Below are 12,981 nucleotides of genomic sequence, written 5' to 3' on the forward strand. Positions count from 1 at the left end.
CCACCCAAACGGTGGTGGGATTCTTAATGCTGGGATGTTGTTACATGCAGATCAATGATATTTAAAGCAAGTGCCTAGTTTAAGTGAATTGACTGCCACGTGCAGAGGGAATAACTGTAGGAGCTCTTTCAAATATAGTATAACCAGGATCCCCAGATTCCTGAGAAACAAGTTTGAAAGGCTCTGAGCCTGCAAAGAGATTCGTTGAGGTGGGCTTCTGCAGTGCCCAACTGAGGTTAATGGGCCTGTGTGCATCACTTTGTAGGATTGATTGGTGCTTTAATGAATCATTTTTATGGCCCCCGTGTACTATAAATGACTAAATTATATAGCAACACTCCTTGTGCAGCAGAGCTGCACTAATGTTAAGTGGTTATGAAATCATTTTGCATTGTGACAGGAATACCAGTCATGCAGGGCTTAGGAGGGAAGTCTTTTTGGACTCTGTAGCTCTCTGGGAAGAGGGGGTTGGAGGAAGAGTGGTTTGCAGGGAAAGGGGGAACATGGCGCAACATGAGGAGCAAAAAAAAATCTAACACTTCTGAGAGAAATCAACTACCACTTGGTATTTCATGCAAGGCTCCATTTGTATGGGGTTTAGGCGCTCTGCGGGGCAGCCGCCATCTCCCATTGCTCCCCAACCAAGACCGCGTACTTTGCCCCTTTCTGGCCAATGCCTCTGAGATGATGTCATAGAGCAGGGTCTTTTCCTGTTTGCTCTTCTGAATCGCAAAGCTCATTTTTCTGCCTCCTGCTTTGCCCATTCCAGGCCAGCAGAGCAGAACAGGTACAAGAAACCCAGAGATCCTTTCTCTGGCTGTTGCTTTGTAGTGCTTTACCCACATCTAGCGTTCTCATTCCCAGTGCTGTTTCATCAGGCGGAATAGATGCATCTAACTACTTGGGTTGTTGGAATGAACAATTTCGGTAATGACAGAATTTGAAATAAACTGGTGGACATCAGCTACAATCACCGTTCAGGAGCAATGCACAATTGTACACGAGATGCTCCCAAAGCTTCAGTTTTTGTCTACATGGCAAGGGTATTATAGAGCAGCAGCACCCGCTCCATATAAAGGTTAAAACTAGCTTTACAGTAAAAACCCACTTCCAAAGAACCCCACCCACTATACCTAGCTTCCCCCAAAAGAAAGTCTCTCTCTCTCCTCTTCCCCCCCCCCCCCGGTGTAATTCACATGGCTGATTTCTTCCCAAGGTAGACTTCTAAGAAGGTTTTTTTTGGGGGGGGAGGGGGAGAAGAGTGGAGTTATGGTGACTACTAATATCTCTGTTCTTGATGTCTTGAAAATGTTCCTAATGATTTGTCTTGCCATGTCTCCAAATAGCTTCAACTGTATTTTCTGGCCTTCCTGTGGAGAAATATACTTAGTATGGGGGGAGGGAGGGAGATATGGGAGGAGTTGGGGGTGGGGGTGGGGAGGGTGGGTTTGCAATGGGAAGTTACAGAACACAGGGTATATCTACACTTTGAGCTGCAGGTGTAAAGTCCAGCTCAAGGAGACGTATCCACGCTAGCTCTGATTAGGGTGACCAGATGTCCCAATTTTATAGGGACAGTCCCAATATTTGGGGCTTTTTCTTATATAGGTGCACCTATTACCCCCACCCCATCCCGATTTTTCACACTTGCTATCTGGTCACCCTTGCTATCTGGTCTGATTGTAGTGTAGTTGTGGCAGTGGGAAGGGCTAGCCACCCTGAGAACAATCCCATCCAAGCCACCAGGTGCATACCCTGAGCATCTACCCCCTCACGTGGTCACTATTTTTAAAAAACTTTTTATTAAGGCACAGTTACAATATAGTATGTTAATATTTTATTGTATAGGACTCCTTCAGGATCAGGTTAATATTCCAAGAACCTGGATAAACATTCTGGGCTTGCTGACTAGGGAGCCAGCCTCTTGTGCTAAAAAGGGTGACCAAATTTCTAAATACTTCTCTTTTTGGTACTTCTCTTGTGAACATACTTGGTGTGAACGCTTTTCCATTACAAGGACAGTCCATATTTTACTACATCACACTTCCAGAGAAGTCACATTTTTCCAGAATGTGCAGTATAAGTCTTGTGGCTAACCATAAAAAAAAAAAAATCATCAATTTGTCCTGTTTAAAATGTAGCTCCATTACTGGAGCATTAAGTAAGACGGTAAGGGGATCTCTAGGAAGTTGTCACTTTGTCAGAAGATGAATCTCTCTAATAATTTCCTTCCAATACTGGTTAATTCCTGGACACAACCATCACATGTGCAGGTGTGTCTATACTCTGGCATGCTAGCTGGATCAGCGCTTTCATGGGTATGTCTCTTGAGCTGAAAGTTACACTTCCAGCTTGAAGTGTAGACATACCCATAAAGAGTTGATGAGGAAATGCTGAGAAAGGCAGGAAACGAGTGAACTAGAGCCTCATTAGAGTAGGGATTCTATAAAAGGAGGAAGAGGCAACTCATCTAGCCCAAGGAGAAAAGAGTGTCAGGAGCACCTGAGGAGCTGGAATATTGTCCACATGCCTTACACAGGTTGCCCACATAACATGATTGCAAGGGACGTAGTGTTTCATTTTGCCTAGCTGCGGCCAGCTACCCTTTGTCTGGTGGTTTTCTCTTTTGGATCAGACTGAAGAAAGCTGGGTTCTGACTCCTATTGCGTGGGCCAGGAGATGTTGTACAAAGAAGGGTGTGTACCTTAAAGTGACAGGGTCACTTTTATGGAGACATACCTATCTCATAGAGCTGGAAGGGACCTGTTAGGTCATCAAGTCCAGCCCCATGCCTTCACTAGGAGGACCAAGTACTGATTTTGTCCCAGATCTCTAAGAGGCCCTCTCAAGAATTGAACTCACAACCCTGGGTTTAGCAGGCCAATGCTCAAACCACTGAGCTATCCCTCTCCTTATGATCCTGCTTGTTTTTTCCCTTACCTGAGGGTCTAAGCCAGAGCTGCTTTCATGTGTGTGCAGAGCAGCATTGAAAATTACTTTAATCCCTTTACAGACATACGTAGGCGCCTCCTGACTCCAGGCTGAGCTGCAGGACCAAGCCAGCAATGTGGGGTGGAGGCCTATGAATGGTGGCGTTCCCAAGGGCAGCAGTTCTGAGTAGGGGTAGGGGACAGTGAGAGACATGGATTTGGGGTGGGATGCAGGGGGCCTTACAGGGCCAGGGAGTCATGCTTCTGAATCTCGGAATGGGGGGAGAGTGGGAAAATTGCTTGTCTGGAGCGGGCCAGAGGTTGCTGGGACATGGAGCACAATTATGGAGTTCAGGCTACTGGGAAATGTAGAAAGAGAGGTGCAGTGGGAGAAGCCTAAAGAATAGCAGAGTTTTAGGGCTTGCCTATGCTGAGAAATTTACCATAATTATACCACTATAATTGCCAGAATAAATCCCAAGCCCCACCATCTATGCCCTCCCTCCCTGCAATGTCCAACCTAAACATGCGCCTCATGTACCTCCTGTGGGCTTGTTAGTGGGTGGGAGGGGAGGCCCGCTTTGATAACATGTCAGCGAAGGCTCCCTATCTGCTGATGTGCCAACCCAGCTTAAAGATTTGGTATTTAAAAAATACAGGGAAATTAACAAACAAAAGAACATGATTAAGGATGAAAAAATCCCGGGAGTGAGTCCAGTGTGAGTCAGGCACTATAGTGGGTAATGAAGGATTTTATGGTAAAAGGGATCTGACTGGGTCCTTTCATTCTGTCTCTCCAGATTTTACTTTTTCTTTGTAAAGATGTAGAATTTTTGTAAAGCAAGTGTAATATTTTGGGTGGGGTTGTTAGCTGGAATCTATTAAAACACCCTTGTATCCTTAGCCTTCTCATGTTTGGGAATATTTTATCATCACAGGTTTTAATCAGTGTAAATTGTTGACCTCAATTTATTTTAATTTGCAAACCAGCTCTCTTCGCTCATGTTTCCTAATGTTTCAGTTTGAGGTGGGAGTGTGGAAAATCATCATTGTGCTGTTTGCTATTCACTGTGTATTTTGTCTGTGTCCATATTTACAGCAACAGCTAACAGTGTCTATTTAAAAAAAAAAACCCCAACCCTCTGCAGCTAAAGCATGTAAATGAAATGACACGTTAAGGATAATGCAGAGCGCGGATTGGGGGAATGTAGACCTACAGTTTGCTTTTCGTTAAAAAGGTAAATTAGCTTTCAGTCTAATGGGTTAGTCACTATTTAGTGGACTTGCATGGTACTTGGACCGTGAACTGAAATCACAATAGCATTTCCTGTTGTCTAAATCTGATTAAAATGATGGAGAGACTGATTCAAATTATGATCAGGATAATTCATGTTATGCCAGGCATAGGGGAGAAATAACCTTTTCTTACAGGATACTCTTGCTACAACATATCTAAATCGTCCAAGGCACCAAAAATAGCAGTGATGCGGTCTCCTAGTGAGGTTTGAATGACATTGGCACTCTAATGCTGTGAAGCTGCAGGTCCATTACTTGATTAAAATCTCCCCACAAGCATCATCTACAAAGCTGAGTGTGGCAAGAAAAAAACCCAGTTTAAAAACACTTCAGTTCATCTGTTTTGGAAATAATCAAGTCTTCATTTTCAATTAAGAAGCCTTTATCTCCTACCCCCTCCCATGCCCCCAAAAAAATCACAGATGTGTAATTCGTGTAAAGGCTTTTTGATGCATTCTGCAATATTTGGCAAATTGTATGCTTTCATTAAAAGATACCGTCGTTCACTCTCGCAACGATTCAGCTATCAGAAGGTGTAAACTCTTAGGCCACGTCTACACTAGGAAAAAATGTGTATTCTTAAGTTAAAATCCTAGTGAAGGCAAGTTGTAATTTTAGCACGTTAGTAGATTGAGGTAACTTTAGCTGGTTAAAATTACAACTTGCCTTGTCTACACTAAGATTTTAACGTGTTGTTTGACATCTGGTAAAAATTTTCCCCAAAACAATCTCCAGCCAAACAATAGCAGCGGCACAAATGAGAAGTTCACCTCAAAACCACATGTGATCTTCAGAAGCCTACCCGTAACCTTGGAGGTGCTAACATGTCAGCAAAGGCTATTTCTCTTTATATACATACTGTTTAAAAAAATCTAGGTAATTGGGACAAAACACCGTGTTTCTGTGGCATGATGGTTGAAGCTGTTAAAATTGCACAAGTCAGGAAATACAAAAGTTCCTGTAGTGATGTTCCCTCAGCATCATTACTTCGCTCTACAAACGATCTATTCAGGTGGGCTTTTTTATTGCAATGTGAGTTTAATATATTTTACTGTCCATGTTGTAAAGACCTAACAGGCAGCTGTGAAATGTGACAGAGTCGGTTTCGTTCCTGGGGCTTTAACTGGTGCAGTGCCTGACTCCTTTTCATTTTTAGCCACGAAACCCTAACGCCTCATTAATATAGATTTGCTGTGGTTGTCTCTAGTGCTCAGAATGAAGTCACTGGGCCGAGCTGTTCTCAGCATAGGATGTAGGTGGATAAAGGTGGCTTTAGGTCACTGTTGCATAATCCTGATCCTGGGACAGGCTGGGTGAGTGTAATTCAGAGCAGCCTTAAGAATGCTCCAGAATTGGCCCTGTCTCCTATGTGTTGTTCTCACAGCTGGGGCTAGCTAGCCCCACCCCCTATACCAGCTTCTTGGGGGGTGGAGGGGGGAAGAAGGCTGCCAAGTATTGCACTTGTTCTACACCCTACCGAGTGTTCTCCACCCTATGCTAGGGAATACTCAGGAAGCTGGTTACGCTGTCTACGTCCCTGGAGTGGTGGTGCAGTGCACGATCTACAAATATGGTTGAGCTCTTCTGTAGCAAAGTGTCACATGTACACTGTACAGTCTGCTCTGCAAAGCTGTCATGTTATTCCCCACCCATGGGTGTTTGGTAGGGCACATTCTGGAATGTCAGAGTCTCAGGGAATCTTGTGCGCTTTGTACTCGGCCTGAATAGCAATCCAGCACCTCTAGCAGGGGGCTGATCCTGATTAAAATTCACAATTATACTCCCACTTCTTACTGACATTTAGCAGTTGGGGATTTTTTTAACTGCGTGTGGGAGAGACGCCTACAGCCAACCAGATTTAAGCCCGGCTTTGAAGACGGTGAGAGAACTGCATGAGAACCAAGGGCTGCTGTTGCTATTCCCAGTGAATTTCGCCAGTAGATGGTGCTGATACTGAAGGCTTGGCATTCACACTTTTAAAAAGGGTAAGGACCACTTTCTGTGTTCACACCAAGGGACATAAGAACAAGATGCTCCACATTAATACATTTTCTCAAACACAATGCACCAGGGCTTAGGGAGAAACTGCCCCTCCCCCCAGTCGATTATCCTATAACTGCCTGCTGCGGGGTTTCCTAACCTGTCCTTTGAAGTATCTGGTACTGGCGAACTGTGCTTTTTAAGTAGGTCAAAACAGAGAGAGTATCTAATCTCTTCTACGTAATTTGCAGTGGCTGCCTATTCACTGCTGCGAGGAATTTCAGGTGCTGGTCCCGATCCTCAATGGGAATTAGGCACCTAAATACTTAGAGGATCTGGACCCTTGTCCCTAGGGCCCAGGTGTCCCTAAGGCCCAAGTATCTGAGCCCCTCTCTGCCCCAGTGCACATCATGGTACCCACGCTTGGCTGGCACACCATCTCCTAGAGGGGCAAGTGTCCTCAGGAGCTGGTGCCCCTAGCTATGTGTCTGTTAGCGCACAGTTTAAAGCTCCTCTCTTTGTAGGGGCTTTCACTTAAGTGGGCTTTAGACGCTCCTGGATTTTAGCCTGCTGCATCCACCTGCATGGGACTGCTAGGTTAGCTAGATTGGTGCCGTAATATTTGAGGGCCGGGGGGAGAATGCAATCTGTGTTTATTCTGGCACTGCACAAAGTATGCCTAGATGATGTGGTGCTGGACACCTTAGACATTAATGTATTAATAATAATGTGCTATGGGCACTTGGGTTTAATAATTGATATGTAGCGAGAGAGATTAAACCCAGTAATATTGATGGACCTGGGCAGTTTCAGTGGAGACAGTGTTCTCTAGTGGCTATTGCCACAGGGCAAGAGACATGGTTCTATTTCAGTCTCTGTCATTGACCTGCTGGGGGATCATGGGTGCATCCCTTCATCTCTTCGGACCTCCGTTCCCGGCTCTGCCCTTTGTCTAGTTAGCGTTTTGGGGTCAGTGGCTGCCTCTCAGTCTGTGTGTGTATAGCAGCTAGCAGAGTGGTGCCCTGATCTGCACTGGGGCCTGCACGTGCTCCTGTCATGGGGTGGTACAAAGCATCGTCCGACTGCAGTGAAGAGCGACCATGCTGCTGAAGTGCCAGAGGAGTGGGTGAGAGCCCAGTCGCACACCAGGAAGTAGGAGAAAAGAGAGTGTCTCAAATGATCAGGGCTCGTAAAAGATTTCTCATCCAAATACGATGACAAACCATGCCTGACCCTGGGCTAAAGGAGAGAGAGAGCAGACAAGCCATCAAGTGACGTAGCAATCTGCCATTCAACTGGGAAAGAATAGACACAGGGGATCAACAGCTACATATAGTAAGCTGTCCTAGGGACGCTATACCGGCCGCTGACAGCTAGCCAAAGAGTCTAGCTCTTTTCGTTACACTTTGGCCACAGGTGCATAGCTCATTACGCCAATAACGACGCCCTGAATCGTAATACGAAGAATAACAAATGGGAAGTAGGCTAGCAGAGAGGTAGGGATGCTGCCAAACCTGGGCAGAGCACAGCACATTAACCCGGAAGGAGCGAGTACCTGTAAACACTTGAGGATTAGCCATATTCCATCAGTTCAACTGCAGAGGAGCCTGTCTGGGATTGAAGCTGATCTGCCTTCCAGCAAAGGCAGGAGGACAGGCATCTTCTGAATGAGACACACGTGCTATTTCCAACATTTGTTGCTCTCTCCGCCCCCCCCCCCACCCCCCAAGAAATGAGGAAATGTGTCTCTGCAGCGAGGGGCTTGTGAAACGTGCTGTGTTGGGAAATGCCAAGAGGCTGCTGGCAGCCTCTGCTGCAGTCTCACTGCTTGTCACCCAGCTTTGCTTATTATTCGGGCCACCATGGGAATCACGTAATCTTGCAGCACTTGGAGGTTTTCGACCGGAACGCCCAGCTGAAAAGGGACCCTGGTGGCTCCAGTCAGCACAGCTGATCAGGCTGTTAAAAGTCCGGGTGGCCGCAGCGACTGGCTCTGCGTGGCTCTCGGAAGTGGCCGATGGCCCTCTGGCTCCTAGGTGTGGGGGCAGCCAGGGCGGCTCTGCATGCTGCTCCTACCCTGAGTGCTGGCTCCACAGCTCCCATTGGTTGGGAACCATGGCCAATGGGAGCTGTGGAGGCGGCACCTGCAGACTGGGGCAGCGCACAGAGCTCCCTGGGACCCCTGAGCTAGAGGGACATACCAGCCGCTTCCGGGAACTGCCTGAGATAAGTGCTGCCCAAAGCCCGCACCCCTCACCCCCTGCCATGCCCCAACCCCCTGCCCCAGCCCCGAGCCCCCTTTTGCACTCCGAACCGCTTAGCCCCACCTCGGCATCCCCTTCTGTATGCAAACTCCCTCCCGGAGCCCACACCCCCAATCTCCAGCCCTGTGCCCCCTCCCACACGCCGAACTTCTCAGCCCCAGCCCAGAGCCTCCTCCTGCACCCCAAGCCCCTTAGCCCCACACCAGAGCCTACACCCCCAGCCCAGTGCCCATGCCCCATCCTGTACTCTGAACCCCTCATCCACAGCCCCACTCCAGAGCCCGCACCCCAAACCCCTGCCCCAGCCCAGTGAAACTGAGTGCGTGAGGGACAGCAAGCGATGGGGGATGGCGTGTGTGGGGAACAGCGCCTCAGAGAAGCGGCGGGGCAGGGACAGGCCCTCGGGGAAGGTGGGGGCCCGGGCAAGGCTGCAATCAGAAGGTTGGCAACCCCACTTACCAGAAGGGGCAAAGTGCTGGCTTGAGGTTGAGCTGAACGGTAGTGCTGGCTCAGCCAGGCGAGGCTGTCGGAACTGTAATGGCCCATAACCCATGCACAGCAGCGCTGCACATCTGCCTTGCTGACGGCTCACATGTGTGGGCTGCGTCTATCGTATTTATCAATACTGACGGGCACTTTGGCAGGGCTGCTCCTCTGCCTTTTGCAGCCAGCCAGGCTGCTGGCGCTAAGCTGGGCTCAGGTAAGGGACCGGCGCTGGCTGAGCGTTGGTTTGGTTGGAGCAGCTCCCTCGAGCATCAGTAGCACGTGGCCAAATAGGCCTCATTGCCCTTCAGGACATGAGTGTCGTGCCACTGCTCTGCAGCTGTGCTGGAGCCTACCTGCTAACTGTGAGCTTGGAAAGGTGCCAGACAGGGCAGCAGACAGGCCACCAATCCCCTGAAATCCCCCTCCCCCCGCCCCAAAAATCTGTCCTGCCGCTTTAGACTGAAACCACCTCAGGACAGGATGTGCGTGTACCGGTACAGTTGGATGCTGGGCGTAGTTGGGGCCTCTAGAGGAAATGGGGGAGGGCGGGGCAGGACTGACTGAGCGTGACCCACATTGGAGGAGCCGCTTCAAACCCAGAATAGATCCTGGGTCACGTGAATGCAGCAGGTCAGCAGAGTGGGTTGGCAAACTCTGCCATGGGCCAGCCCCCTCAGTTAGCCGCACCTGAGCCTTTGTTGCTCCAGCTGCATTGTAGTTTAACTAGCCCACTGTTAATGAAAAACGCGGCCCACCCGGTGCCTAGACAAGGCAAAGCTAAGCTGCGACTCAAGCTCTGTGACCTTTGGCTTTAGCTGTACTGCGCTCATTTCTCTAGGGCTTCATATTCGAGCCGGTCAGCATTTCCCACTAACCTAGTCTGCCATGTTGGCCATTCCCCTCTCGCCCCCCCCACCCCACCCCCCGCCCCCTTCAGCCCCAGCCGGCTTGGATTATTTGCCCTTCATCAGGTGAAAAGCGAAATGGCAGTGACTTGTACTCCCCCCCCCTAAAAAACCCCAGCTGTGGCAGTGGCGCTGTGTTGGCAATGTCATGGCCTCCTCTGAAAGAGAGAGAGTGCCGGGGAATGCCCAGTTTCTCAGTGTGTTTTGGGGCAGAAAGTGGTCAACCTGCTTGTGAAGCCAGGGCCTATTACTATATAAAGGTTACATTGAAAAAAAAGGAAAAGTGAAACTCAGTGAGGTTGCGGGGAGGAGGCAGGAGTCAAAATTAATGCTGGGAGGCTTGCCGCTGAAGTACCTGGGTGTTTCACAGCAGAGAACTAATTAGCATCACTTAAAGCTAAGCACTGACGCACTACCCCATACGGTATGTGACCCAGAAGAAGCCAATGGGCCTTCCTCAAGGGGCATTTGCTCCTGTTGGACCAATAGGAGTAGCTGCCGTTAAATTTCTCTTTCTATAAAGCCATAGCAAGAGCGTTGCCTCTTGCACTAATACTAGTGACGGCTCGCTCACTGGAATACGTACCGCTTCGCAGCCGTCCATTATGTGCTGGGGTTGAGGGAACGAGGCAGTCTAATGCCACTGCTTCAGTGTAGCGAATGCCCTTTCCTGGCATCTTCCCCAGCCCCGGCTTTCAGAAAGGAAGGAAAACTTTCTACTGAAAAGCAAGTCATGGTGGTTGAGTCAATTGTATTAATCACCCACCAAACTCCCTCCCGCCGCTCGAAAAACTGAAATTTAGCAAAGCAAGCTAGTCCGTTATGGGGCATATGCTGCCGTCAATAATTGTGGGGGAATGGCACTGAAAATGGCATGCTGGGGGGTCAGGTGAGGAGGGGGGCGAGCCCCTCAGCTTTGACCAGCATGGTTTTACATGGTGGAAGTCAGGCCTTCCTAAACTACACCTAGTGACTGGTGTCTGACTGCTCTGCAGACACCCAGGGACGGGGGCAGCATGGTGCAGCGAAATCATGCATTAGTATTTTTACCCACTTTTGCCTGGTGTGCCAAAAGGGCTAGTCCCAAGCATTTATGCAACAAAGCTCATGGACCAAATATGCAAGCATGGTCTTAGCCAGCCATGATCCTTGCATTTGGCTTGGCAGACCTGACCCCCTCCTGGTTTCTGCTAGTGCTCGCTTTTGCTGAGATAGGTGTGTGTGTGGGGGGAATTCAAAACCTGCGTTTTGGAGACAATTCATGCATGGCAGGCCTTTTATCCCTCAGCACTGTCACGTTATAGGTACGGTCATTTGCACAGACAGGAATCAGTTTACTGATACCGAAATGCAGCCACTTCTGGGCAATAGCAGTTTAACACTGCTGAGCTGCAGCACCCCATACGTCAGCCCAGAAAGTGAAAACCACTTTTGGGTAATTAGTGGTGGCACACTAATTACCCAAGCTGGAATTTTACCAGCCCTACGCTTGTGAAGAGTCTGCTCTACAAAGGGCTCTTGGCATGGCTAGATGTGTAAACCCGCCTCGCACAGAGACAGCTTATACGGGCCAAAGAGTTCTTTTAAGTGTAGCCCCGGCTGAAGGCGGGGCCTGGGCTCTGGACCGACCACTTGGGCTAAAGGTAGCGCTCATGCAAAAGGCAGCATAGCATGGTGCCTCATACCACCAGCCACAGTTCAGTAGAGATCACTGGGAGGAAAAGCCCATTCCCTGAATCTTCACCACCACTTGTGGCAGTACTTTACATTTGCTCCCAGCAAAGTATTAATCAGGCCCAACAGTTATGAGCTCGTAAAAAGCCAACACTACCACAGCCGAGGTGGCTACTCCTGCACGTGACAATAAGTACGGGCCAGTGTCTAGCCCAGTGGGGTTCTGGGCTGTGACAAAGGCTCCTACACCATTACACACCATTGATAAGCATAACAGGCTCGTTACTATCCTCTGTGAGGCATACAGTTGTCCTCTAACTGACCAGTTTGGCTCAAGGAAGGTTCAAGAGGCAGCACCACCTTCCTGATGTAGGGCACAGACACAACTGGCTGCCAGCATTACACCTAGCACGGGCTAGAATCAAGCAGTCCATCCATGTCAAGGATCCCCACACCAAAAGGGAAGAAAAATATGTAACCCCTGGCCCCTCCCCCGTTAGCAAAATGTATGTGTCTCCCTCTATGGGCTGTTTCTGATTCTCCTACTGCATCAAGCCGGCTAACCTAGGCTCAAGCAGCAAAGGATTATGCTTTTGGATTTGAAGGGCCTGAGTCAAACGTTACCGTTTCAGGCCACGTGAGGTCAGTTAGGAGCATACTGCAGGAGACAGTGCATAGACAGTGTCCGCCGATGCTGCAAGAGGCGATTTCATTTGGATGGGGCGCTGGAACAATTTGTACAGTGGGGGGTGTTAAGAGCCATTGGCCCAAACTGTAAACCTTGTATATGATGAAAACCACAAGCCGGGAGGGGGGAGATGCGGCAGCACCCCCAGCTCCAGCACCTATAAATGTGGATGCTGTACATTAAGACGGACCTAATGGCTATGTACAGCTCATATTTCCTTTCATATCACCTGTGCCACAGACTTAACATGACACATGTTCCATTGAGTTGACATAATAATTTATTGGTTTGAATGCCATTTAGTACCACAGTTTTATTACCAGTGACATAACAAATGTATACAACTGACAAGATGGATTTCAGATTACAAACACTAACTTAAGAAATGCATTTGACACTCAAATGTATTGTTCCGTTATTTAAGTGGACATGTTTCATTAGTTCAGGTAAAAATTCAAAACATGATATATACAGTACTAATATCCATTATATCCACCTGGACATTCCAAGACTTCCTTTAGTCACAATTTTCTGCAACTATGTTGAAATGTCACTTTAAGCAGCTTTTGACAAATAAAATAAAGAGAATTATAGTTAAAAAAGTGCAACAGCCAGTTTGTAGCACGAGCAAACCTGATGTCGGCCAAGGAGCTGTGAAGGAATGTATAGGATACAATGGGTCAAACTGTTTGTGCTGGACCTGTCAGTATAAAAGAACTGGAAAGATCAAGTCTCATGCCTCAAACTGGCGTCCCCCC

Source organism: Chrysemys picta, chromosome 10 (genome assembly GCF_011386835.1).
Source record: "Chrysemys picta bellii isolate R12L10 chromosome 10, ASM1138683v2, whole genome shotgun sequence".
NCBI classification, from domain to species: Eukaryota; Metazoa; Chordata; order Testudines; family Emydidae; genus Chrysemys; species Chrysemys picta.